The sequence below is a fragment of the Cydia splendana genome, chromosome 11, assembly GCF_910591565.1.
Source record: "Cydia splendana chromosome 11, ilCydSple1.2, whole genome shotgun sequence".
NCBI classification, from domain to species: Eukaryota; Metazoa; Arthropoda; class Insecta; order Lepidoptera; family Tortricidae; genus Cydia; species Cydia splendana.
Window position 1 is genome coordinate 11548423 of NC_085970.1, and position 26080 is coordinate 11574502.

Sequence of the window (26080 nt, forward strand, 5' to 3'; positions counted from 1 at the left end):
GGGGTCAGGATGTTAAATTTTTTGATACGACAACCCTAACTAGGAAAAACTGTATTTTTAAGCCAGAGCTGTTTGTCATGATGGCAATGGCAGGCAATGTTGCGTAAAGTGTTACGTTGCGGTACACAAAAATACGCTCGACAGGAACGTGCCATTCCTTAATAATAAACACCCGACGGGTCTCCAATTAAAATGAAATTACATTTCAATATTGAGATATTATTAATTCAATCTTAAAGCCAATTAACAGGTATAAGTCTGCAGAGGCTTGGGAAAAGTGCCTCTAAAGGGAGGCACAAAAGACAGGTAATAACAAGGAAAAGGCGCAGGACGAAAACAATATCGGATGGAGGAAAGTGGGGACACTTCATAAACAACGGCTATCGATTATGTTTACAATCTGCTCTTGAACGGGACTGTTATTACCATAGCTCGGTCATCGTGCTAGTCACCAGTATAGAGTACAACTTCGATACTAGGCTAGGTTACATTAGATAAGCCAAATTATTCATACTTAGCTTAGGTACTAAAAATACAAAGCGGAGCGTAGGCGTAGCTGCGGTGGCGTAGTGGTCCCGACCCCGAGACGAGCAACGCGATTGACGAGCAACAATAAGATTAACAATTAACTGTTTACGATCTATACATACCATACAAGTTCCAATATCGACTATGATACCATTGATACCGCCTTTACCGATGGACGCAGCGCCGCTATTGCTTGCGGTGTTCTCATAGGAAGGAGTAAGTGTGACGCACTGGTTGTAATTTTCCCCATTGACAAACCATTAAGCATTTTGAGGTACCAAAAAGAGAAACACATATGACACAAATAAATGCCCTTAACAGGATTCGAAACCTGGGACTCTCGCTTCGTAGGCAGCGTCATTTCCGACTAGGGTAGGAGGTCGTTAAAATCTATATAGATAACAAGCTTTAATTAGTTTTATTACGGAAATGAAGGTCATTCTTACACTAGTTTGTCATTAGTAAAGTGCTCAGCAAGTGGCAGGAATAACTCTATCAGCCGATGCTTTCTGCCTGATTGGGTATCGATATTTTCACCTTGAATGAATCTGTGTTTCTATGACGCAGAACTTGTGTAGAGGCTTTAGAAAAATGTAAAATCGGAATTGAAGGAAAATAAATTTTACTTCACTGCTTTGTATACATTTGTGTAAATGACCGACCGTGTAGCCGGTACAACGTCATGCGTTTTCATTTCACCCTTAAAGCTCCGTCACACAAGCGCGTTTTGCGGGCGGGGCCTGAGCGGGGCGCGCCGTTTTTACATATAAAACGCTCACGCCCCGTCCGAAAAACGCGCCTGTGTGACGGAACCTTTACGTTTTGCTGCGCAAAGTCGTTCAAATCACTTTATTCTTCTTTTAAATTCACGTCATATGTAAACTATAAAAAAAATGCAGTCGTGGCCTAAATAACGAGAGACTCGAAACAGAGAACATGGTTACGGCTACTTTTATTTGTAAACGCGACGGATTCCCACCATTGCGCAGTGGCAACAAACATTCTACTTAATTGAACGTGCCAGGATATTGCGGCATTCTTCTCCAAACAAATACAGGCGACACACATTGCCGTTTATTGGATAGAAGACTTGCTATTACGCCAATGTTTAACTGTGGTACGAAAATAGTAGATACAACTGTTTTATTAATCCAATATTTAAATAGCTCCACCATATTCACATCTGAACTGAAGGCATGTATTAAACGATATTGTAGGCGAGAGAGCTACCAACCTTTATGCTGCACGCATGCTGGCAGCCTGGCGACTTTTGTAAATTATCATGTGTTAATACCTACTTTTTTTAGGGTTCCGTACCCAAAGGGTAAAAACGGGACCCTATTACTAAGACTCCGCTGTCCGTCCGTCCGTCCGTCCGTCTGTCACCAGGCTGTATCTCATGAACCGTGATAGCTAGGCAGTTGAAATTTTCACAGATGATGTATTTATGTTGCCGCTATAACAACAAATACTAAAAAGTACGGAACCCTCGCTGGGCGAATCCGACTCGCACTTGTCCGGTTTTTGTAAATATCCTGTACTTTTTCCGTGTGTGTAATTGTGTATATATTGGGTTTATAATAATCTGTACAGTAATACAAGTTTTCATTGTTTTTATTTACCGTTGGCGGCCCGATCACCTACAGATATTCATAAGTATTTATTCGTGCCATTTAATAAATTTATTTCGATATTCTAACCTTCTCATTTACACGAGTGTCTTTAAATCATCACTATCATCAGACAGTCATGTACAAATATAGTCATTACATGAATGCATCGAAATTACAACACTGTTAAGTTAAAAGAGGATTCAAACACGCCTAATGAGTGCCGTTAGTGCCGTAGGTACTACTCCTCTACTTTATTTGTGAACGCAAGAGACAATGGATGTTTAGGAAATCTAGTTCGTTCCATTTTCAAACAAATTTGAAATTCTCCGTTGCGTAACTCGTGGACAAAGGCCTTAAGAAAACTTTGTTACTATGTTTCGAACGTTAAAAAGTAGTTAGGTGCCAAGACGCGGTCGCTTAAACATTAAAATCCCATATCGTATTTCCACAGCAGCAGTGATAATAGTGCAGTGCAATATTTTAACGTGCATTTGTTTGCGCAGAGCTCCAAGGTTACTATTGCTGCAACCGGGCGTCGAAGATTTCGTTTAATCTCGCCCGAGCCAAGGATATCGAATGACTGCTTTCGCATCCTCGTAATAATATATGCGGCAATTAAAGTAAACGCTAACATTTAAACGTGAACGAAGTGAAAACGATCAAGGACATCGTCCTTGGTTACGATGTAACAGTAGTTACTTGTTTAGAAAAATAACAAGCACATGAATTGATCTCTATTTTTGAGAGATGTAAATCGCTAACTAGCTATGCTACTCTTCTTTTTCGTACATAAAGTACCTAATCTACGGTACAATGTCATGTCATACAAATCTTAGGATTCTTAGAGTGACCGCACACTAGCGTCCCCTGAGCGTCGGCGTCTAGTCAACACTATGGCTGCTGCTGGACGCAAATTTTTAGCAAAAGATGCTAGTGTGTGGTGGCCCTTATGGCTTTAAACAGTTTTAATTGACGAGTCTCTACTTGAATCATCGACACAACTGTTCAATTTAGGTACATACTTAGTAATTACAAATCCACAAAGTTATTACAGACGACGTTATCGATAACTTAATGTAGTTCGAAATTGAATTAGTACTAGATTATCTTATCGCCAGACGCCGGTCTATCCCTTTGGTAATGGACACATGTCAACTCGTATAATGAGGAACACATGCGATCGGGTAACGACCTTGCAAGATACACGAAAACGTCAATACTACTTCATTACTCGAATGTCGAGAACGGCGCTTGTCTCAAGTCCAGATATGGCTTGTTTTGTACTCAACCTACTTAGCGAAGTTAAAAAAAAGGAATTCAAGTTAACAATGACAATGGGCACAGAATTACACCCTGGTGGGTTAACCTATCAAGGATAATTACATTTTTTTATGCAATGAAGAATGTAGAAAGTACTATTATACAGTAGAAAGTACCTAGTAGAATCCTATTATACAAGAAAAAGCACAAAATAAGAGAAGGATTGTATTTATGCTCGAGTCATTATGTTTTTTAGCAAGATGTTCGGAAATGTACCAACATATACATAACAACCAACATAACAATAGAACATAATAACTCGAGCATAAATACTAATTTTATTAAAATATATGTACCGACATATTTTGTCGTATTTAAATTCGTAAATATCCTGACCGATGTGGCTACGTGGCAAGGCTGTGTAATGACTATAAATAAAAGAAGATGCACATGCAGATTGAAGATGAAGATTTTAAGCCATAAAGCTTAATCATTTTATGCAGCTTAATATACTCATTACAGTGAAAACGCGTTTAATAATGCGGACGTCACAGGTGCAAGGCACACTGCGTCGTACATTATTTAACAATATTATCAACACATGTTTCCCCTTATAAAAACTCCATAAATAGACGGTCCCTTGATTTTCATCGCCCATAAAACCACATGCATCTTTCTACGGCTCTCAATAGCTCACGTTAGTAGGGGAGTTATTTTACCAACTATAATGCTTAAGCATTGCACCATACTTTTTTACTATCAATAGTGTTAATGAAAGACGCATTCTTGAATCCATGCAAGCGGGCGATCAAAGAAATAAACGTTAAGCGGTTAATGGTCCTATAATTTAATTTTAATGACATTTACGTTGCTCGGTGTAGTCTCCACTTATCAATCATTCTACATACCTTGAACGCTTTTGACTGTAAGCATAGAGAAAAAAATACATAGAGTGCTCACTCCATACTTCAGTTTTAGTACCAAAAAGACTATTATTTTCGTAGTCTACATCTAGCATCGAGTAGCGGAATTATCAGTACTGCTACTTGACAATAGATGTAGCACCGACCGAAAAGTCAACAATTTTCAGCTAATATTATAACCGCATAAACCGGAACTATATTTTCAACGAATTCTGCATTTAATATTACATAGTTGTAAATTTATGTTCGATACATTTTTCGTGATAAAAGTTTTTTTGGTTCCGAAACTGATGTACGGAGTGAGCACTCTATTCTTACTATATTTCTCTATGCTGTAGGCGATGTAAGATTTCAAGCAGTGCCGACAAGATTTATAAGTTGGGGTGCTTCCGCGTGGGACCTATCACGGAGATTTGTAACCGTACACCAGGCGGGATAGCTCCACTAAAAAGCTGTTTTGGTAACTGCTATAATTCCGGGAATCGGCTAAATGTGTCACATATCGTTTTACTGTAAACGCAGACTATTTTAACAACTTTTTTGTTTGGAATGCCCCGCCCCAGCTGTGTGACCTTTTGTCTGAGCGCATTAGCTATGTCGAGTGGGGATTCAAATTACACACGTTTCCTTATTAACTTTGTTAACTAGAAATCTAGGGTAAAGGCGCTAGAGGAAATTTTACACTAAACTATGTCGACCTAAACACAATCAAGAGTTTATTTATATCTAATACCTAATAGAAACTGGACCAGCTATGTAGAATAATAACATTTTCATGCTTATAAAGAAAATAAGATGAACGGTTAATATGATTTAATTTTAACACTAAAACATACCCAATAACTAACCTAATACCTAAACTCAATTCCTCATTCAGCATTATGCAAGCATGACCCAAAGTGATTATTTTCGAAGAAGTGGATTTAACACGTAAGTAAGAACAAGTAGCATATTTTTTTTTAAATAACTTTTTCGGGAAAATCTTACACAATACGTCAACGATCAATCCTATTGTGTTTTACTGAAAACGTCAAACTTTACGTGACGACGGAGCTTTCATTCGTCGGGCACATTTTTTGTGAATTTCTCTAAATTGTATTTTTAACACGTAGAGTTCGAGATCACGTAGGAATCTTAAATGGTACCCATTTAGCTTTTTTTAGATGACAGCCTTTTAAATCAAGCGTTAAGTTTCAGCTGCTACAATTTTAAATTCCTCTTCGACACTTTTTATTAAATCTAAACTTCTTGATTTTCTTTTAAGGTAGGAATCCGAGTGAATCGTTGTAAATTAATCTAGCGTATCGAGTAGCAATAGATTTACGACTTTGTATAATACTTATAATATAACTTATAGATATTGTTTGACTAACAATTGAGTATGATGCAACTATTTTGACATTAATTCGTTCAAATGTTCGAATGCTTAGTGCTGTTTACTCCAGACTGTTTCGCTCTAGATAAAATAGTATTACAAATGTACCATTGGGTCCATTGGTTTTCTAAGTTAATTTGCTGAGTAATTTCGGATGCATAATAAAATAAAGTATAGATAGAATAAAATGGAGTTCAGAAGAGCATATCTATAATGGTATAATGCATGTCTTTATTGAATTACTAGCCACGGCAGAACGGCGATGTCACCGGCATTGACTGCAAATTGGCTTATCCAGTTATGTGCACATGTAATTGTATAGGATTGCAATCAATTAAGCAAATGCAGACAGTGTGTCTACTTAGTGGCCTCAATCTCCATCGAGACTATGACTCACGAGAGATATAAACGTAACTATTGGCGAACGAATTGGCGCATTATAGTAGAAGAGCCGGCCGCAAAATTTTTAACCGACTTGATACCACGATGAAATGCACAATGGTTTCCCAGAAAAGTTATGCTAAGTCCGAATTCGATAGTCTGCCACGGCGGAACTTGCCGAAAGTACGAAAAAGAAGGCCACTTCCGGTGCGAAAAAAGGGGCTGATTTAACCCATCTGATACCGAGATAGTAGTTATGGCAGCAGTTAGAAATTTACATGTAGACACAGAAAAGCGAAGTCTGCCACTATTTTTTTTGCCGGAAGTGCTTGGCAGACGCTCTCAAAGGTGACCATCGGGACCCCTAAATTAACCCATCTGATACCACCATGAAACCAATGCCAGTCGGTAGGTATGAACTCTCATGTCAGGAATATATAAGTCTGCCAAGGCTTTTCCTGCCGAAACACCATGGCAGACGAGATTATGTAAGCAAGGTCGCCATCGGTTACCCTACACTAACCCATCTGATACCACCATGAAACCAATTCCATTCGGTAGGTATGAACCCCCATTTTAGGAATATATAAGTCTGCCAAGGTTTTTCCTGCCGAAACACCTTGGCAGACGAGATTATAAGCAAGATGACCATCGGTTACCGTACACTAACCCATCTGATACCGCCATGAAACCAATTCCAATCGGTAGGTATGAGCCCTCATTTCATGAATATATAAGTCTGCCAAGGCCTTTCCTGCCGAAACTCCTTGACAGACGAGATTATGTAAGCAACATCCGCATCCGTGGGACCGGTATACGTGATTACTGTAGGCTTATTTATTACTTTATGCTTTTACATATTTGTATATTATTATGTTATTAATGAAATATATTTATAATTTATTAAACCTATACCTAATACATTGGGAATTCATTAACTGCTTACGGCAGTAGTAGGGAGTAGTGGGTGAGTTCTGGCTCACTTAGCCAGGCCAACAGTCCCTCCCCCTTTTTTCCCTTGTTGAGGCCCTGCAACCTTACCTTGAACCCAACCTAATGTCATTGTAGCTCGAATCTAACCTAATCTTCTCATTTTTATTGCTTTTAGAAAATATTCTAATAACAATTATCTACTTTTGCAAAGTTAAATGTTGAATTCTTTATTTCGCAAAATGGAATTTTAATGTGACTATAATGTATGTGCAATCTACTTAGAAACTGGGTTTAGAAATATAAAAACACACATTTTATATAGGATAATAAGTTTATTCAAGTAATATTCTGAACATATGAGATATAGTAACATCATTACTTATTCTGTGTACAGTGGAGAAAACATGCAAGTTGACATTTTTCGTTTTAAAATAAAGATAAACTAAACAGTATTTGCCACAAACCGATGTTAAAAAACTTTGCAGTTGTTGGTTGGCATAATACAATCTCTTACAATTTCTCTTCATTAACATTTTATGATACCTTCCTGTTTTTATTTACTTATTTTAATTTTTTACTTTTTATGTGATCGGTACTTCATTTATTTTAGATTTTGGGCTAATATTAGTTTGTTAACCGACTTCCAAATCTCAAAGAAGGAGGTTATCAATTCGGTTGTATGTTTTTTTTATTTTTTATTTTTTTTATGTTTGTTACTCTATATCTCCGTCATTCCTGGACCGATTTTGAAAATTAGTTTTTTGATTGTATGTATATGCATACAGATTGGTTCCGTTTTTGTCAAAACCCAGTTCTGATGATGGGATCCATGAGGAATCGAGGGAACTCCTCAAATTTTAAACGCATACATATAGTGATTTTTGGGTTTTTATCATCAAATTAAGCATACACATTCAAAAAAGTGACATTTGATGAAGTGCAACTGCTGATGATGATCAGAACGGAACTCTTAAACGACGCATAGTTCACGTTTGGCGATTTGTCGCCTTCGTTATGTTTGTTAAGCAAGTCAAGTTTTTAAGCCACATTTTTGTCAAGCTCTAGTTCTGATGATGGGATCCATGAGGAATCGAGGGAACTCCTCAAATCTTAAAGGCATGCGTATAGACATTTTTGTATTTTCATCAGAAAATCAAGGATTTTCATTAAAAACTGGCGCATTTGATGAAGTGGAACTGCTGATGATGACCAGAACAGAACTCTTCAACCACGCATAGTTCACGTTTGGCGATTTTTCCTCTTCGTTATGTTTGTTAAGCAAGTCAAGTTTTAAAGCCACATTTTTGTCAAGCTCGAGTTCTAATGATGGGATCCATAAGGAATCGAGGGAACTCCTCAAATATTAAAGGCATAAGTATAGATTTTTTTTGTATTTTCATCATAAATCAAGCATTTACATTAAAAACTGTCGCATTTGATGAAGTGGAACTGCTGATGATGACCAGAACTTGGACTGCGACCCGGACTCGGACCCAGAACCGGACTCATACCCGGATCCGGTTCGGACCCGGACTCGGACCCGGACTTGGAATCGAACTCGGACCCGGACTCGGACTCGGACACGGACTCGGAACCGGACTCGGAACCGGACTCGGACTCGGCCCCGGACACGGACTCGGACACGGATTCGGACCCGGACTCGGACTCAGACTCGGACCCGGACTCGGACCCGGACCTTGACCCGGAAAACCACTATAATATATATGATATTATAATTATTATTATTACACGTAAATTTGTTCACGAAGAAACCGTCTTTGACAGTAATTGAATTATTGTGTGATTTTGAAAGCTAGACAATTCAAGATTTATATTTTTACTCACAAAGACAACACAGAAATTCAATCTCAAATGTAAACCTTCGAACAATTTCCATACATTGACGACATCACTCAAAATTCTTCTTCAAGTCAGATGCCCGCTGGGGCTGCACCGGAGCACACGTATAATTCTTCAAATAAAAATGACAGCTTGATTTGACATTAAATCATATACGCACACGAGAAAGTATACCAGTAGATAAATTGTATTTCAAAAAATAGGGTACATAAATATCAGCTCGCGTCTCCTTTAAATTTGATTTGCTGTTATTTACGGGTCATAATGGTTGAAAACCTCAGTAAACTATCTTAAAACAATACGATTACAGTCGAATTTAAGTATTATGTTCCTTCAAATCAAAACTCGCTTAAAATGAAAAAAGTTTAAAGACTCATCCTTTACTGATTGGGATTAATTTTCATTTTGCGTCATTTTAAAAACGTATTTGACTTCTGTACGTCAATTAATTTTGATGACAATTGTAATCTTGTAATATATTATAGAACTTTTATCTTAAAATATTGCCTATTAACAGGAAGCGTTATGTAATTCGTATAAGTAATACCTGAAAGTCTTGTACCTAGATCTGTAATACCATGGATTGCGACGAATAAATGATTATGATTATGCCGTTCGTTCCGTCTATATGTATAATGCGTGTACGTGCTGTTCTCTGAAAATCTTCAAGAAAAAATAACGGCTAGACCAGCACGAAGTACTAGCGAGTTTTTGCGGCTTTGGAGACCGAGATAAAGCTTACAGGCCAATACCGCTGTGGCCTGGTTATTGTTATGTATACCTATGTATAGAATGTTTTAAAAAAAAAATTACTATAAAAAGCAATGTTTTATTTCGATTAGGTCTACATTTTGTGCATATTGTATATCTGAAGTATTTTCGTACTAAACTTGAAACTTTCGTTGAAACTAAATAAAATAATTATTCTTAATATACAGTCACCTGCAATTTATGTTACACAACACACAACGAAGGCCGCAAAAATATCTGACACGATCTTATTTGTAGAACCATAAGAGCATGTCATATATTTTTGCGGCCTTCGAAGAGTAGGTACCGGTCATTATCACCAACTTTGCCCGCATTTAAAAAAAAACACGAATTTCTCAAAAAAAAAAACAAATCGTAATTACTTTTTTTGCTCAGCACGTCCATTGTGATCAAACGCATCAGTTTATTTGAAGAAAAAATATTTTTATCGTGTTTTTACCCATTTTTTTTGCATTTTAGAGGGTGGGCAAAGATATCCGGAGTTTTCGCCAACATTGCCCACGTCAATTTGGTATTCAAATACAGCTCGTATGATGATGATGTCTAAGGATCACTGGTTTTGGGCAATCCTACCATTCCCTGTTAATAACTTAGCGATAAGTGTAAAAACTTTTAAATAAATTTGCTGGGCAATGTTGCCTACCCGTTTTTGCTCATTTCCATATAAGGCTCGCCTAAGCATTTTACAATTGTCACTTTTGAGAAAATCTGTTACAATAGTTTAATGGCCAAAAATATGATTTTTGCTGTGTTTTCATTAGTTAACGGGATAAAACATCTAAGTAAAGGATAATCAGACAAATTAAATACAGTATATACTTATAAACTTACTTTAGTGTACAAACATAACCTTATTTTACATGCGAAGTTGGGTAAATTAGATGAAAGTGACAACCCTAATCCGTTTTTGGTGGTGGGCAATGTTGGAATGGATGCCAAATCACCGGATTACTTTGCCCACCGCTAAAAGTCGCTAAAAATTACAAATTAAAGATATCTTATTGATACTGTTTTAACACCCCCTGGCACTGATTAAAATAACCGACTTGGTTTCACATTACATCTCAAAACTTTTTGAAGTGAAAATTTCTTTAGCGGCGTGTAATAGTGCCCTTGCGGCCTATTTGCTGAATAAATGTTGAAGTTTGAAGTTTGCATGCCAAGTTTCGTGCTTTCTGCCGGATGGGACAGGATTTAGGATGGGTCAGACCAGGACCGCATTTTTGCAGGTTCATCTTTTATTAGCCAGACTCTACCTCCATACTAAATCGAGCTAAGGAGTCGTACTATAAAGAAATATTGAACATTTTCTTTCAAGTTGATATACAGGGTGTCCATGCATTAGGGTATTTATATTCAATATTCAATAATTTATTCATAAAATCAATACAATTTTACACGTCAATGGTATTTAGAACCAGTATACAAAGTATCATAACAAATTACGATTTTTTTACTTTGGAGCAACCTGTATGTGTTAGTAGCTCCTGAGGTAATAAATAGTATGACTAGATTTTGCCCTGTGCGCGGGGCCCGAGGGCCCCGCGGTCTTCTTGTAGTTTGTTGTTGGTGCTGTTGTTTTTGTTGTTGTAGTAGTAGTAGTAGTTTGTTTTCCAAAGGGAAAAAGAAATAAAGTTGTACTTTTGCTAGGACGAAAAGATCCGCGTGAAAGCACTACATTCCCGCAGCTCGGCCTGGCCTTGCGTGCTTGGGAACTCGTAAGGGACGCTCCGGGCCTTCGGCCCTACGCGGAGCTCGGCCTTCGTCCTTCGCTGGGTTTCGAAGCTCAGCGTCGGGCCGTCGGCCCGCCGCTTCGCTTATTAAAACAGTTGGGAGGGTTGGTTTTGCTTCGGGGCTTAAGCGGGAAGTTGGAGCTTAAACACGACCCAATAGGAAAAGTGTCTTAGACAAGCGAAACGGCGGGCCGAAGGCCGTAGGCCAACTTCCCCCTCTCGTGTGACGCTTCGGGCCTTCGGCCCTACGCGGAGCTCGGCCTTCGGCCTTCGCGAGCCTCGACGCTTCGCCGTCGGGCCTTCGGCCCGCCGGCTTCGCTTATCAAGACAGTTGACTTTGTAGAACGCTTGGGGGAACTGCATTCACGCAGCTCGGCCTTCGGCCTCGCGTTTTGGGAGTCGGGGTGGAGGCTCCGGGCCTTCGGCCCTCCGCCGGGGTCGGCCTTCGGCCTCCCGGCCTTCGGCCTCCCGGCCTGAAGCTCGCCCTTCGGGCTCGCTTAACACACTTTTTGGATAGGATTTTGCTTTGTTCGTCATTCCCGCAGCTCGGCCTTCGGCCTCGCCCAAAATTACTGGGGGCGGGGCAAGCTTGGATATTCGGGGTGAAGCTCCGGGCCTGACGGCCTGAAGCTCGCCCTTCGGGCTCGCTTAACCTACTTGGAAATTTGTATTTTGCCCTTGTCGCCCGCCATTTTGGATTTTTCCAAAAATTTTTTTTACATGGTAATGCTGGGCCCCCTAGCTCGCCGCATGCCAAATCTCAGCGCACTCGGACCAACTTGAAAAATTAAAAAAAAAAGTCGGCCATTTTGAAATTTTTTAAATGCAGTTTGCTGTGTTTCGGGGCCCTCTATGACATTTGGTCGAGCACCCCTCACCTACCTCGCACCGTTTAAAAGTTGCCATACAAAATTAAAATGACCATTATTTCCGCCATCTTGGATTTTTTCCAAAAATTTTTTTTTCATAGGAATCTAGAGGCTTCTATCTCTCGCCATGCCAATCTCAGCGCGCTCGGACCAACTTGAAAAAAAAAAAAAAAGTCGGCCCGTTTGAAAATTTTTAAATGCAGTTTATTTTGTCTCGGGGCCCTCTATGACATTTGGTCGAGCACCCCCCACCTATCTCGCACCGTTTAAAAGTTGCCATACAAAATAAAAGGGGCCATTTTTTCCGCCATCTTGGATTTTTTCGAATTTTTTTTTCCCATACGAATCTAGAGGACCCCGAGATTCCGTGACCAAAATTTCAGCGCGCTAGGACAAACTTGAAAAAATTAAAAAAAAAAGTCAGCCATTTTGAAAAAAAATGGCGGCGTCAAAAACTGCCAGGGACCCTCTATGACATTTGGTCGAGCACCTCCCACCTACCTCCCACCGTTTGGCCGGGCCGTCGAACATTTTTCTGACCGGAAGCGGTAGGCCAAAAGTCGGAATTTTCTGAAGTCACGAGACCGCCCTCTATACGACCGTACCAAAGTCTAACACCCCACGAACCTCCTTCTGGGAGAACAATCATGTCAATTAATCAGTCGTGTTGCAGCTTTAAATAAGATTAATTATTAATTATTAAATTTATAACACTTTAAACTCTCGCGTTTTGTACACATATTTAATTACACAAACGGGTCTACCGCGATATAATTTCATTGTTTTTACCTTTAATTCCGACGTTTCAGCTGAGTTGCACCAGCTGTGGTCACGGAAAGACTGACGTCCCAACAAATGTCAACGGAGATATTAATAAAACACCACTAAACTACCCGAAATTAGTTTATAAAAATGTTCGGGGTAGACAAAGAAATTGTAGCTACCCGTTGAAGTTTAATGTTTATTGTCCACGGCACGACACGCAACACTCACAGTATCCGTACACTGGTCCGAAGATATATCCGCTGGTTTCAACATTTGAATCACTGGTCCCCAAGTAGACGATAATTTGTACCCGTCCTCACGATTGAAATTTTTAGGGTGTTTTTTAATTTCAATCGCCTCTCTCACGATCCGCGGATAATAGTGTCGCTCGTTGGAGAGGACTTTGGGTTTATGTAGCTCAATCCAGTGATTCGTTCCTGTTGTCAGCAAGTGCTCAGCTATTGCGGAAACAAAAAATCCATGCAAAATGCCATGTAAACAAATCCGCAATAGCTGAGCACTTGCTGACAACAGGAACGAATCACTGGATTGAGCTACATAAACCCAAAGTCCTCTCCAACGAGCGACACTATTATCCGCGGATCGTGAGAGAGGCGATTGAAATTAAAAAACACCCTAAAAATTTCAATCGTGAGGACGGGTACAAATTATCGTCTACTTGGGGACCAGTGATTCGAATGTTGAAACCAGCGGATATATCTTCGGACCAGTGTACGGATACTGTGAGTGTTGCGTGTCGTGCCGTGGACAATAAACATTAAACTTCAACGGGTAGCTACAATTTCTTTGTCTACCCCGAACATTTTTATAAACTAATTTCGGGTAGTTTAGTGGTGTTTTATTAATATCTCCGTTGACATTTGTTGGGACGTCAGTCTTTCCGTGACCACAGCTGGTGCAACTCAGCTGAAACGTCGGAATTAAAGGTAAAAACAATGAAATTATATCGCGGTAGACCAATTATTAAATTATTAAATTATTAAATTAAATTAAATTAATTAAAACTTTCTTCAACCGTTTTGATTATCTTTTTTATTTATGACATTAATAAGATTCTGACTTTTGACAAATGTCATCATTGCCGCACATTTTCAAACAAATTGTCAAAAGCACTGCCAATGATTAATACAGTATGTTTCTTTTTGTTGTCGATTATTGGAATTAACTTTTGTTTGATAATTTAATGTTTTATCTTTTGTTCTAATAAAAAAGAAATTACCGTTAGAGCATTTCTGAGAAGTAACCCTATGTGGGATTTCAGGGTTTGTCCAATGGCTAAGGTCACCCTGTATTTAAAAACGTAAACGTTAAAGTTTTTGGGATATATGTATAGTAGACTATTTATACTCCACATTGATACCATAAGAAGTTAATAAAACTGCCTGAAAGTTAGAGAGGACTATGGAGGAGATTACTGTTTACTAGCTTTTGACTTAACTCCTGGCCCCTGTTTCACCAACGTGACAGGTGCGACGAATTGTAAAATCACTGTTGCTGACGTCACAGGCATCCATGAACTACGGTTACCGCTTACCATCGGGCGGGCCGTATTCCTGTTTGCCACCATCATTGTATTATTAAAAAAAAACTTTATGATATCGGAAAAAAAACAGATATTTCTCTTGCTAAGTTTATGACAATTGTCACAGAAACACTGCAATTGTCACGAAATTCCGACATATAACTCATTACCTGTCAAGAATTACCTACAATTCTTCTAGATCTTTGACAATTGTCAGAAACTTCACAGGAGAAATATCTGTTTTTTCCGATATAATAAAGTTTTTTTTTAATAATACAATGATGGTGGCAAACAGGAATACGGCCCGCCCGATGGTAAGTGGTAATCGTAGCCCATGGATGCCTGTGACGTCAGCGATAGTGATTTTACAATTCGTCGCACCTGTCACCGATGTGAAATTGGGGCCTGGCCTCTATTTCACTACGGTGGCAGGTGCGACACTTGTCGACATCACAGTTGGTACTGACGTTACAGGCCTCCATAGGCTACGGTAACCGCTTACCATCAGACGGGCGGTGTGCTTGTTTGCCACCAACATGTTAATAAAATAAAAACTCCATTATATCGCCAAATACTAAGTACTTATTTTGCGAAGCTAATGACAATTGTCACAAGAAACACGACAATTGTCGGTAATTCTTGACAGCAAATGAGTTCTGTGTAACACTATATGAGTAAAATGAATATAGGCGTGGAATCGAATGTATTTGCAGCCAACAAAATGCCAATGTTTGTTCAGCTACCTGTTCACCTGTTTAAATTGCTTATTATCAATTTAGATCCGGATTTTAAACCTGGCTGACATCGGATAGCCATTTATATTGATGTCAATGGTGTTGGTGAATATTTTAATTCATTCGGGCGAAAACCGGAAGGTTGGTTGGGTATCATAAAATGTTCATGGAGAGAAATTGTAAAGGCCCCAGTACACAATGGGCCATTGCCGGCCACTCCAAGGGACGCAGCCATGCGGTAGAATGAGATAGCAATATCATTTGCTCCCTCTAACGCATAAATGCGTCCCTTGGAATGGCCGGCGATGGCCCATTGTGTACTGGGGCCTTAAGATATGGTATTGTAATCAACAACTGCAAAGTTTTTTTTACATCGGTTTGTGGCAAATACTGTTTAGTTTATCTTTATTTTAAAACGAAAAATGTCAACTTGCATGTTTTCTCCACTGTACACAGAATAAGTAATGATGTTACTATATCTCATATGTTCAGAATATTACTTGAATAAACTTATTATCCTATATAAAATGTGTGTTTTTATATTTCTAAACCCAGTTTCTAAGTAGATTGCACATACATTATAGTCACATTAAAATTCCATTTTGCGAAATAAAGAATTCAACATTTAACTTTGCAAAAGTAGATAATTGTTATTAGAATATTTTCTAAAAGCAATAAAAATGAGAAGATTAGGTTAGATTCGAGCTACAATGACATTAGGTTGGGTTCAAGGTAAGGTTGCAGGGCCTCAACAAGGGAAAAAAAGGGGGAGGGACTGTTGGCCTGGCTAAGTGAGCCAGAACTCACCCACTACTCCCTACTACTGCCGTAAGCAGGTAATGAATTCCCAATGTATTAGGTATAGGTTTAATAAATTATAAATATATTTCATTAATAACATAATAATATACAAATATGTAAAAGCATAAAGTAATAAATAAGCCTACAGTAATCACGTATACCGGTCCCACGGATGCGGATGTTGCTTACATAATCTCGTCTGTCAAGGAGTTTCGGCAGGAAAGGCCTTGGCAGACTTAAAAATTTCCGAAATGAGGGTTCATACCTACCGACTGGAATTGGTTTCATGGAGGTATCAGATGGGTTAATGTAGGGTAACTGATGTACACCTTGCTAACATAATCTCGTCTGCCAAGGTGTTTCGGCAGGAAAAGCCTTGGCAGACTTATATATTCATGAAATGAGGGTTCATACCTACCGACTGGAATTGGTTTCATGGCGGTATCAGATGGGTTAGTGTACGGTAACCGATGGTCATCTTGCTTATAATCTCGTCTGCCAAGGTGTTTCGGCAGGAAAAACCTTGGCAGACTTATATATTCCTAAAATGGGGGTTCATACCTACCGAATGGAATTGGTTTCATGGTGGTATCAGATGGGTTAGTGTAGGGTAACCGATGGCGACCTTGCTTACATAATCTCGTCTGCCATGGTGTTTCGGCAGGAAAAGCCTTGGCAGACTTATATATTCCTGACATGAGAGTTCATACCTACCGACTGGCATTGGTTTCATGGTGGTATCAGATGGGTTAATTTAGGGGTCCCGATGGTCACCTTTGAGAGCGTCTGCCAAGCACTTCCGGCAAAAAAAATAGTGGCAGACTTCGCTTTTCTGTGTCTACATGTAAATTTCTAACTGCTGCCATAACTACTATCTCGGTATCAGATGGGTTAAATCAGCCCCTTTTTTCGCACCGGAAGTGGCCTTCTTTTTCGTACTTTCGGCAAGTTCCGCCGTGGCAGACTATCGAATTCGGACTTAGCATAACTTTTCTGGGAAACCATTGTGCATTTCATCGTGGTATCAAGTCGGTTAGAAATTTTGCGGCCGGCTCTTCTACCATTAGCGCTGTATCTTGCTAATTTCATTTTGAACCTTGAGACAAGTGGCGAGGAGTTGTTTTTATGTGCTTTATTTGTAGGTTTCTAAAGTGAAAGTGATTAAATGGAACCCTTATGGGTTCATCATCATCACGCGTCTGTCCGTTCGTATGTCACAAGCATTTTAATATGTTATATCCGTCAGGCGGAAAAAACGAAGCACATTAGTGACATAATCTATTTTAATTAATTAATTAACTTAATTATCTATCGGAATCCAATAGCCATACTATTACTGATTACTGACCCTAGTCACCCTAGTCAGGATATCATGATTGTTTTTTTAACCCTATTGCATCCTCGTCATCATAGTATAGGTACCTACTATAATAACAAAGGGAATAAAAACAATTGTGATATCCCCAAATATAGGTATCTTACGGCCCCGGCAATCGCTACTGCTTTTAAAATTAGAGCACACCGGCTGCGTGTGCGTAGACGTGCACGTGCGCTAAAATGTTGGAGCCGTGCACGCACACATCACGCAACGGGTGTGCCGTCTCTCATAAGGATCTGTATATTACAACGCGAACGTGCACGTCTACGCACCAGTGTTGGCCGAAAGTTAATCCAAATTGAAAATGCTGGCCATTAACCATTATAAATTGAACCGTAATCTGTAATCGTCCGTTGCGGTTTAAGGTTCAATTTATAATGGTTAATGGCCAACATTTTCAATTCGCATTAACTTTCGGCCAACACTGCTACACACACGCATCCTGTGTGCACGGGCCTTTAACAAACAGTAAACAATTTTATTTTTTGTAAAAGATTGTAAAAGAAATAATAAGTCAGAGGCTCAATAAAACACAACCTTAGATAACCTCTAGACAAGACGTTTTATTCAAATCGACTTCGATATTATTTTTATCTACGGGATGAACAGGCTAATTATGTACATAGTTTGTTGCTACGCTAGTCGGAATTATTTTAGGGAAAGGTTATCGATGGTTAATAAAGTCTGGATAATCGATTTTTGTGGGCGTTTTATAAATTCATATTTAATATGGGTCGCGGGAGTAAAGCTCCCAGATGTTATGGTATAATCCGTTAATGCTGCCGCAACTCATTTTTCACAATTTATAATCGGTATACAATTAAGTAGCGCGGCACCTTTGCCTATTCAAATTCATCGAGGCATAGGTATGATATTGATAAAGATATCCTTGATATCATATTTTTGAAGGTAAAATATGCTTGGAACCCTATTAAAAGCATAAGACTATAAGTATAGTCCGACAAGAAAGTGTAGAAATTAAAAAATGGCCATATTGTATAGTCCCGTTTTCTTATATTGATTGGAAAGTGATGATACAGTATTGCCACTTTTTAATTTATACACTTTCTTGTCGGACTGTAAGCTATCTTCTTACAAAACGGACAGCTACGAACTGCATTCGGTAGCCCATAAAGTAAAGCAGGAAGCACAAGCAAATAGAATTTCCATTTACACCTGCCATTTAGCCGGAGTGTGCCGGAGTACAGTCGGAAACGCACGACTGGCAGTGGATTTGCTACACTGTACCTAATAAATTCCCACCGACTTCGGTTTTATTTACTGCCGTAAAGGTAAACAAGTTTTTGGAATGGCGGGCAAGGGATAGATTGAAATAGCCGTTTAAGGAATATAATGCTGAGTAATGTGCGTTTGTGTGATAAGAAATCTATGTTACAAAGGAACACCTGTCGTTAATTTTTTTAAACTTGCATAAGTAACAAAGAAAGAAATATTTCAATTGAACCTCCAAAACAATGCAGATGCAGAAAAATCTGCACCAGATTCAGATTTACGGTGTCTAAATGACTCGTTTCCGACACTATGATTAATGTCCATCTCTCAGGTTGCGAATCGGCGAGTGTGCTTGGCTTCCTGGTGGCCCGCCAAGCAGAACATTGGCAAAAAGTTTAATGACTTCGCAAACAGTTCCTAACCGTTCTTTATGTAATGCTACGATTGTCAGTTTTTGTCCGAGTTGCTAATTAAACGAGAATTTCTTGTATTGACTCGTTAACTCTCTTTGTCCACCCACACTAGAAATTAAGACGGAACGTCTAGAAAGTAAATCTGTTTTACAAAATGCGGCAACTATGCCACGGTAAATTTAAATCACATAACAGACCCGTTACAATAAGAACTAAGCGTATCGACCGTGGTTAGTTAAGTGAGTCTGTATGCGTAAGATAAAGGGGCCAGTTTGCCTAACATCTCCACTTACATCGGTCCCCGAGGCCCGTGGTCCGTCGAACGCTGTCAGGCTTAAAGCCTTTAAGAATAAAAGGCGGCTGATTTAAGGCCCCTTGTCGGCGATAACCAGCGAGCAGGCTCGGCTACTGGTCGCCCCATAAAACTTCCAACTACCCACGTTTTATCTGCATTCACGATCTGCCCGCATCTTGGCCGCAGTCCGGCCGAGTCAGCGGATAGTACAGCTAGCGCTCGCTAGTTACCACCTATTACACTATCAACGATGCAGTAAGATACCTCTAAAGTTGGTCAAGGATCGGCTATATTTGATCAGCGCTGACCGTATTCGTTTGAGGTTTCGCTTGTTGACCCAACTGTTTGTGTAATCGTTTTAACAGCCAACAATTCCGACGATCAGAATTAAACATAAATTACATAAACAAACACATTCCTTCTCCTTAAGTTATTTCTTTTACGCGACGCAATAATGTCACAAGCGCTCGGATATCGCTGTTTCGATTACATCGCCACGCGAGACGATAGTCTCCGGCGAAGCGCGATAGGGACGAATAAAACGAAATTACACAACGCCCTCTAGAGACCGAGACACGCGACAGTCACGCTACCTACGGGGGATTATGCCCCCGTGCTTGAGAATGCACCCCACCTTATGCGCCAAAACGGCACATATTGGAAGTACTACAAAGAAGGGCGCCAACCCTAACGCATTAGTAGGGATTATTGGTATATCTCTTTACAGCGCATTACGTTACTCGATAAGTCACTGTAATCTTAACGACGGGCTTTGTCTAAAGAACAAAATGTTTATAGGATCGATAGTTAGTGGACCGATAACTATTGTGCATTGAAAAAACGTTAACAAGTGTACCTTTACATCGCTAACTGGTTTCGAGGAAATCTTCGTTGCGTTCCTTGTACTGTAATTCAAATATGGAAAGGAATTGCATGCAGTTGGGTGCTTTAGTAGTGGTCATCTAGCGTTCATATATAATGTATCTCCCTCGGGTTTCCGTTAAGTCACTGGAGCAGACAAATGAGCTCGCATGACGGAGGGCCCGTCTCAATTAGTTCTACACCAGGTTTCATGTGTACTTTGCCGATGCTCCGACCATTTGTCCGGAAATTTCTCCCCTGTAAATTTATTTACGTGACGCTATTGAGTTAGGAATCGAAATGGGGATCATCAATCATCAATCTTTTTTCGTCTCATCTTCGCAATAAAGGAGATTTATATTTTTGATACGAAAATCCAAATTACGGTAGATGAAAAAAACCGGGCAAGTGCGAGTCGGACTCGCGCACGAAGGGTTCCGTACCATAATGTAAAAAACGGCAAAAAAAAATCGGTCACCCATCCAAGTACCTACTGAACCCGCCCGACGTTGCTTAACTTCGGTCAAAAATCAAGTTAGTTGTATGGGAGCCCCACTTTAATCTTTATTTTATTCTGTTTTTAACAGAAATACATCATCTGTGAAAATTTCAACTGTCTAACTACCACGGTTCGTGAGATACAGACTGGTGACAGACGGACGGACGGACGGACGGACGGACAGCGGAGTCTTACTAATAGGTTCCCGTTTTACCCTTTGGGTACGGAACCCTAAAAATGGCAATTACAATGACACTGAACAAATGTCAACAAATGGATCTGTCGTAACTGTCGTAAGCAAAGTGAGCGCTTCCTAAATAAAGAAGAATACAATTTCGCAATAACGTTTAAAAAGAAACTCTACAAAGCGCACACGTGTATTCCAATTTTCATAACAAGAGATCTCTTCAAAGGTGGAATACTTTGTACTTGTGCGAAATAACGAATGAATTGATTTAGTTCAAGGTTAGGCACACAATCAAAAAGACTAGCGACTGCGTGTCTTCGCTCAATGTCAGTCAGATCGGTCGTTGATTGGAGGATTATACGACCGCGCGTCACATCCTGGGGGTTATATTCCGAAACCAATCCAATATTATCAAATTGGTATTGTATTTTACAGGCGACGCGCTTATTTTGAAAGAGCATTAGGTACACAACCTTGATTCGCTAAAGTCAGTCCAAGCTAACTCTGTATCAATTTATCGAAAAAAGACATTTACCTTTAAGCCTTTCATCTTCTTTTTCAAGAATATAAACATGTACTTCGTCTTCTTTATCATCCTGCATCGACTCCCTGTTGAGACACTCGTTGCTAATTTCTGTTCCAAAGCGCAACATCTGCCACTAAGTACGAGCGCAACGCAATGCCATTGATATTAATGTAGGTCACTTCCATCTCTATTTAATTGAATTGGGTCTACCGCTATATGATTTCATTGTTTTTACCTTAAATTCCGTTTCAGCTGAGTTCCACCAGCTGTGGTCACGGAAAGACACCGCCGCCGCTCTTAGTAATTAAATATGTGTACAAAACGCGAGAGTTTAAAGTGTTACTTCCCATCCCTCTTATACACACTCTTCCAGTTAAAATAGGAACTCTAACTCGGTATAATATTTAACAATTCCACAGACGTCCTCGTTGGAATTCCGAATAAAATATTCAGCGTGAATATATCGGAATCTTGCGAGTATTCCGCGGGCCCTTGTTCGTGCCATTTGCGAGGTAATGGCGCGGTGCAGGGTGCCAGCGGCCTAAAATGGAAAAACGTACGTCTGCGATCACGAGCACGCGTCTATTCACATCCACGGATATAAGCGGCTTTGGCGAGACGTCCGCAGACCTAGATTCATACTTATCTGCGTACCCAACGCATTACGTCACGCTAACGCTAGCTCTGTGACATAGCCGTGACTCTTGTGAAATCTGTCATATAATTTCATACATTATAAATCATTGTTATTCTTATTCTTAAGGCCTGTGCACACCGGCTTACGTGTGCGTGACGTGCACGTGCGCTAAAATGTCGGAGCCGCACACGCACACGTCACGCAAGCGGTGTGCCGTCTCTTATAAGGATCTGTATACTACAACGCCGCACGCACACGCAGCCGGTATGCACGGTCTTTATTCTACAAGCAGCGGGTGCGCGCGCGTGCAGACACGCCAGACAAAAAACTACATGCGACGTTAAATCCACTCCTATACATCCACTCAATACTTTAATGTAACAAAGGGGCGTGCGACTTCAATATTATGTCTGTGCATACGGCACTTTAATGTTTATATGCGAAGACTGTCATCCATATGATTTTTAACAGATATTAACTGTAAGTAAACACATGTTTCTTGCCTACCATGCAAATCTAAACCTAGTTAAGTGTGGCGTGTATCGTCTAACACTCTTCTAATATAATTTGTCCAGCATTACCACCATTCGTCTTAGTCCAAATCGCCTTCAAATATGAGATATGACACTTATTTACAACTCCAGCAAGATTACTTTAGGGTGGGTGTTAAACTAACAAGGGTGTAGTTCTTATTAACGACCTGTCAAACATTGAACCCCCAAATCCCCTTTGATTCATATCCCTTCGAATGCAACTGTATATTTATAAAAGGTTTATGCCAATGACTCAGCCCTTAGTTCAAATGAACTATTGTTGAAAGCAAATCGAACAAGATGCATCAAGACTTTTAACTGGATACTGAGACTAGTGAAGAGTTCGTTGCGCTTTCTAAAAAGGATTTTGTAACAATGCAGTATTTAAGTTTCCAACAGTTGTTTGAAAGATCGAACTATTTGAACAGCGGAACTAGTAAGCAAATAAACAGACGTACGTTTTTATACAGGATGGCCAAAAATACGTTGACAATTTCTTTTTTCAAAAAGTCAATCAAAATTAAAATTACAGTAATTTAACTGAAACAAAACGTATAAACATATCTCTTCAAAATCGTTTGCCTTTGATACAAAAACGCAAACGTTTGTTAAAATTATCAACAATATGCACACTAAGGCACAGTAAAATATCTTCGTCAACGTATTTTTGAGCCAACCTGCATTAGCATATAAGAGTTAGTACCAAAAAAAAACCGGATGATGCGCGAGTCGGACTCGCGCACGAAGGGATCCGTACCATTACGCAAAAAACGGCAATAAAAAAAAAACAAGTTAGTTGTATGGGAGAAGAAGAGACTTAGATATTTATTTACAATATATTCAATTTATTGACCCAAAAAAAAACAACATAATAATAACAGCATAGGTACCTTCAGATCACAGAACACCGCCTCTAGAAACCTAATATTGGCCATTTTGTTCCCGACGCAAATCACCAAACTGTGAGGTGCGGGAGGGGTGCTCACGGCGTTGCGATTGGTCGTTTCAAACATGGCGCGCTGACACGTGTAAGCGTAGGGATGGGACATGTTCATTACAGGTAGTGGGTACTGCTACCAGTGATATCGAAATTTATTGTGGTAAAATTGTTACCAATTTAGTATACTTAGAGTAAACTTACTTAATAATTATATTGATTAATTTAATATTTCATTAAGTAATTTAACAATGTACCTGAAATTTTTACTTAACATATTAGGGCATTTCTGTTTAAAGTACCCAGAACTTGAATTTTAAAGTTTAGAATTTTTATATTATTTTTTTTACTCAGAATCGCAATCTCTTTCGATACGAGAAAAAAGTGTCTCCAAAATCTCATACAATTATTTTCTTTTGTCCGTTTTATTAAGGTCATAGAAGGTTGTATTGAAAACATATTCAAATTGACCAATAACATATGCCTATTTGTAATCAACTCCGACTTCTCTCGCACTTCTTTGAAGTTCATCATCAGGTCCATCTCGCGACATGAGACCTAACTGCTCACCTAGAGCAGCGGTCGGCAACCAGCGGCCCGCGGGCCGCATGCGGCTCTCACTTGCGGCCCGCGAGCCTTCCTGGCTATTTTGTATGTAATATTGACAAACGACAATGTCTGATAAAGTCATAAATATTAACTAAGTGCGGCCCGCGTCCACTTAGTTAACTGCTATGTGGCCCTTGGCTGCTAAAAGGTTGCCGACCGCTGACCTAGAGGATTCTAAATAACCCATACAACATATGTATATCACAAACCAACACCGAGTTCCCTCGCACTTCTTTAAAGTTCATCATCAGATCCATCTCGTGACATGAGACCTAACTGCTTACCTAGAGGATTCTAAATAACCCATACTTACAACATTATGTATATCACAAACCAACACCGAGTTCCCTCGAACTTCTTTGAAGTTCATCATCAGGTCCATCTCGTGATATGAGACCTAACTGCTTACCTAGAGGATTCTAAATAACCCATACAACATATGTATATCACAAACCAACACCGAGTTCCCTCGCACTTCTTTGAAGTTCATCATCAGATCCATCTCGTGACATGCGGCCTAACTGCTCCGCTGGCCTAGAGGATTCTAAAAAAACTTACACAACATGTTACCTATATATTATATTGTCTAAAATGGTACAATACGGTATGACGAAGCACGAAGTTTCCGCAACTGAAATACCATCATCGTCACATCACTAGTCGAAAGGGAAAGGGATAGCGCATTGCATTTTCAAGTTGACGAAAAGGGACGGACATACTTCGCCTCTGCTTACTGACCTGTATAAAATGAACCCCGCGGACAAGAAACATTATTTAATGAAATAATGAATTTGACTTTCCTGTGGGATGTTATTCCATCTGTTTCGTAAGTAAATATCTTAGATGACTTGCCACACCATTTTACGCTGCAATATCCCATGATTTCCTAATGAATTCAATAGTTTACGATTTATTTTCTTAGACTCGTGCACACTGCTAACAGGTCGTAACCTTGGGCGCAACTGATCGGAGTGGCGCGCGAACAATCTTATATTTGACCTATACACCATACGGGCGGTGACCGCGAGTCGTCCTATAAGCTCGGTCTATAGGGGTTGGTCTGTGCTTCAGATCCACAGCGCAGGCTTCGTCATCACACAGATAGCTCATCCACCTCAGGTTTCGTCAAAATAAAATGTATATTTTCACATAATATTTATTTTATTTTGCGTTTAATATTTGTTGTTATAGCGGCAACAGAAATACATCATCTCTGAAAATTTCAACTGTCTAGCTATCACGGTTCTTGAGTTGTAGCCTGGTAACAGACAAACGGACGGATGGACGGACGGACATCAGCGGAGTCTTAGTAATATGGTCCCGTTTTTACCCTTTGGGTACGGAACCCTAAAAAGTAACTCATTTAGCTTTCACGTAATGTATGCGCCAGTCATCGTGTTAATGACATCTCGATGTCATTAAGTGTCTTACGAAGTAACAACAGACTGTCAAGTGATAGCGCGTGGGCGGGACGAGACTCGTACTCGTATCATAGCTGAGTCACATCTTGTGAATTAAGAAACGTACCAGAGAGGCATCGCCTTGTAATTGAGGAAGCATAATACGAAAAGGGCATAACTTCTGGCTTATTTATTTGTGATGAGAAAACTCTACATTGGGTCCTAACTAAATAGCTGTTACTTTGTTTCGTTTCTTTACTCATTTCGTCACAGGCCTAAGAGGCTGTTCACATCGTATAAAGTAATGTGTTGGGTTAAGGAATTTCCTTTGTTGATGGAATTTGTCGTATAATGCTCACTGGATTCAATAACCTTTAGATAACGTGAATATATTACTGTTAAAATAATGTTTTGGCTTCAATGAAATCAATTTAATATATAAATGTTTTTCTGAGAAGGTTAAATTAGACTTTTATGTGATTA

At 39.5% G+C, this 26080-nt stretch overlaps 1 protein-coding gene across 1 annotated transcript in view; it reads right to left on the bottom strand.

Moving 5' to 3' along the window:
* The window catches only part of LOC134794950 (ubiquitin-like protein 3), a 221625-nt gene that overhangs the window by 179754 nt on the left and 15791 nt on the right, over window positions 1–26080 (bottom strand). The window lies entirely within an intron of this gene.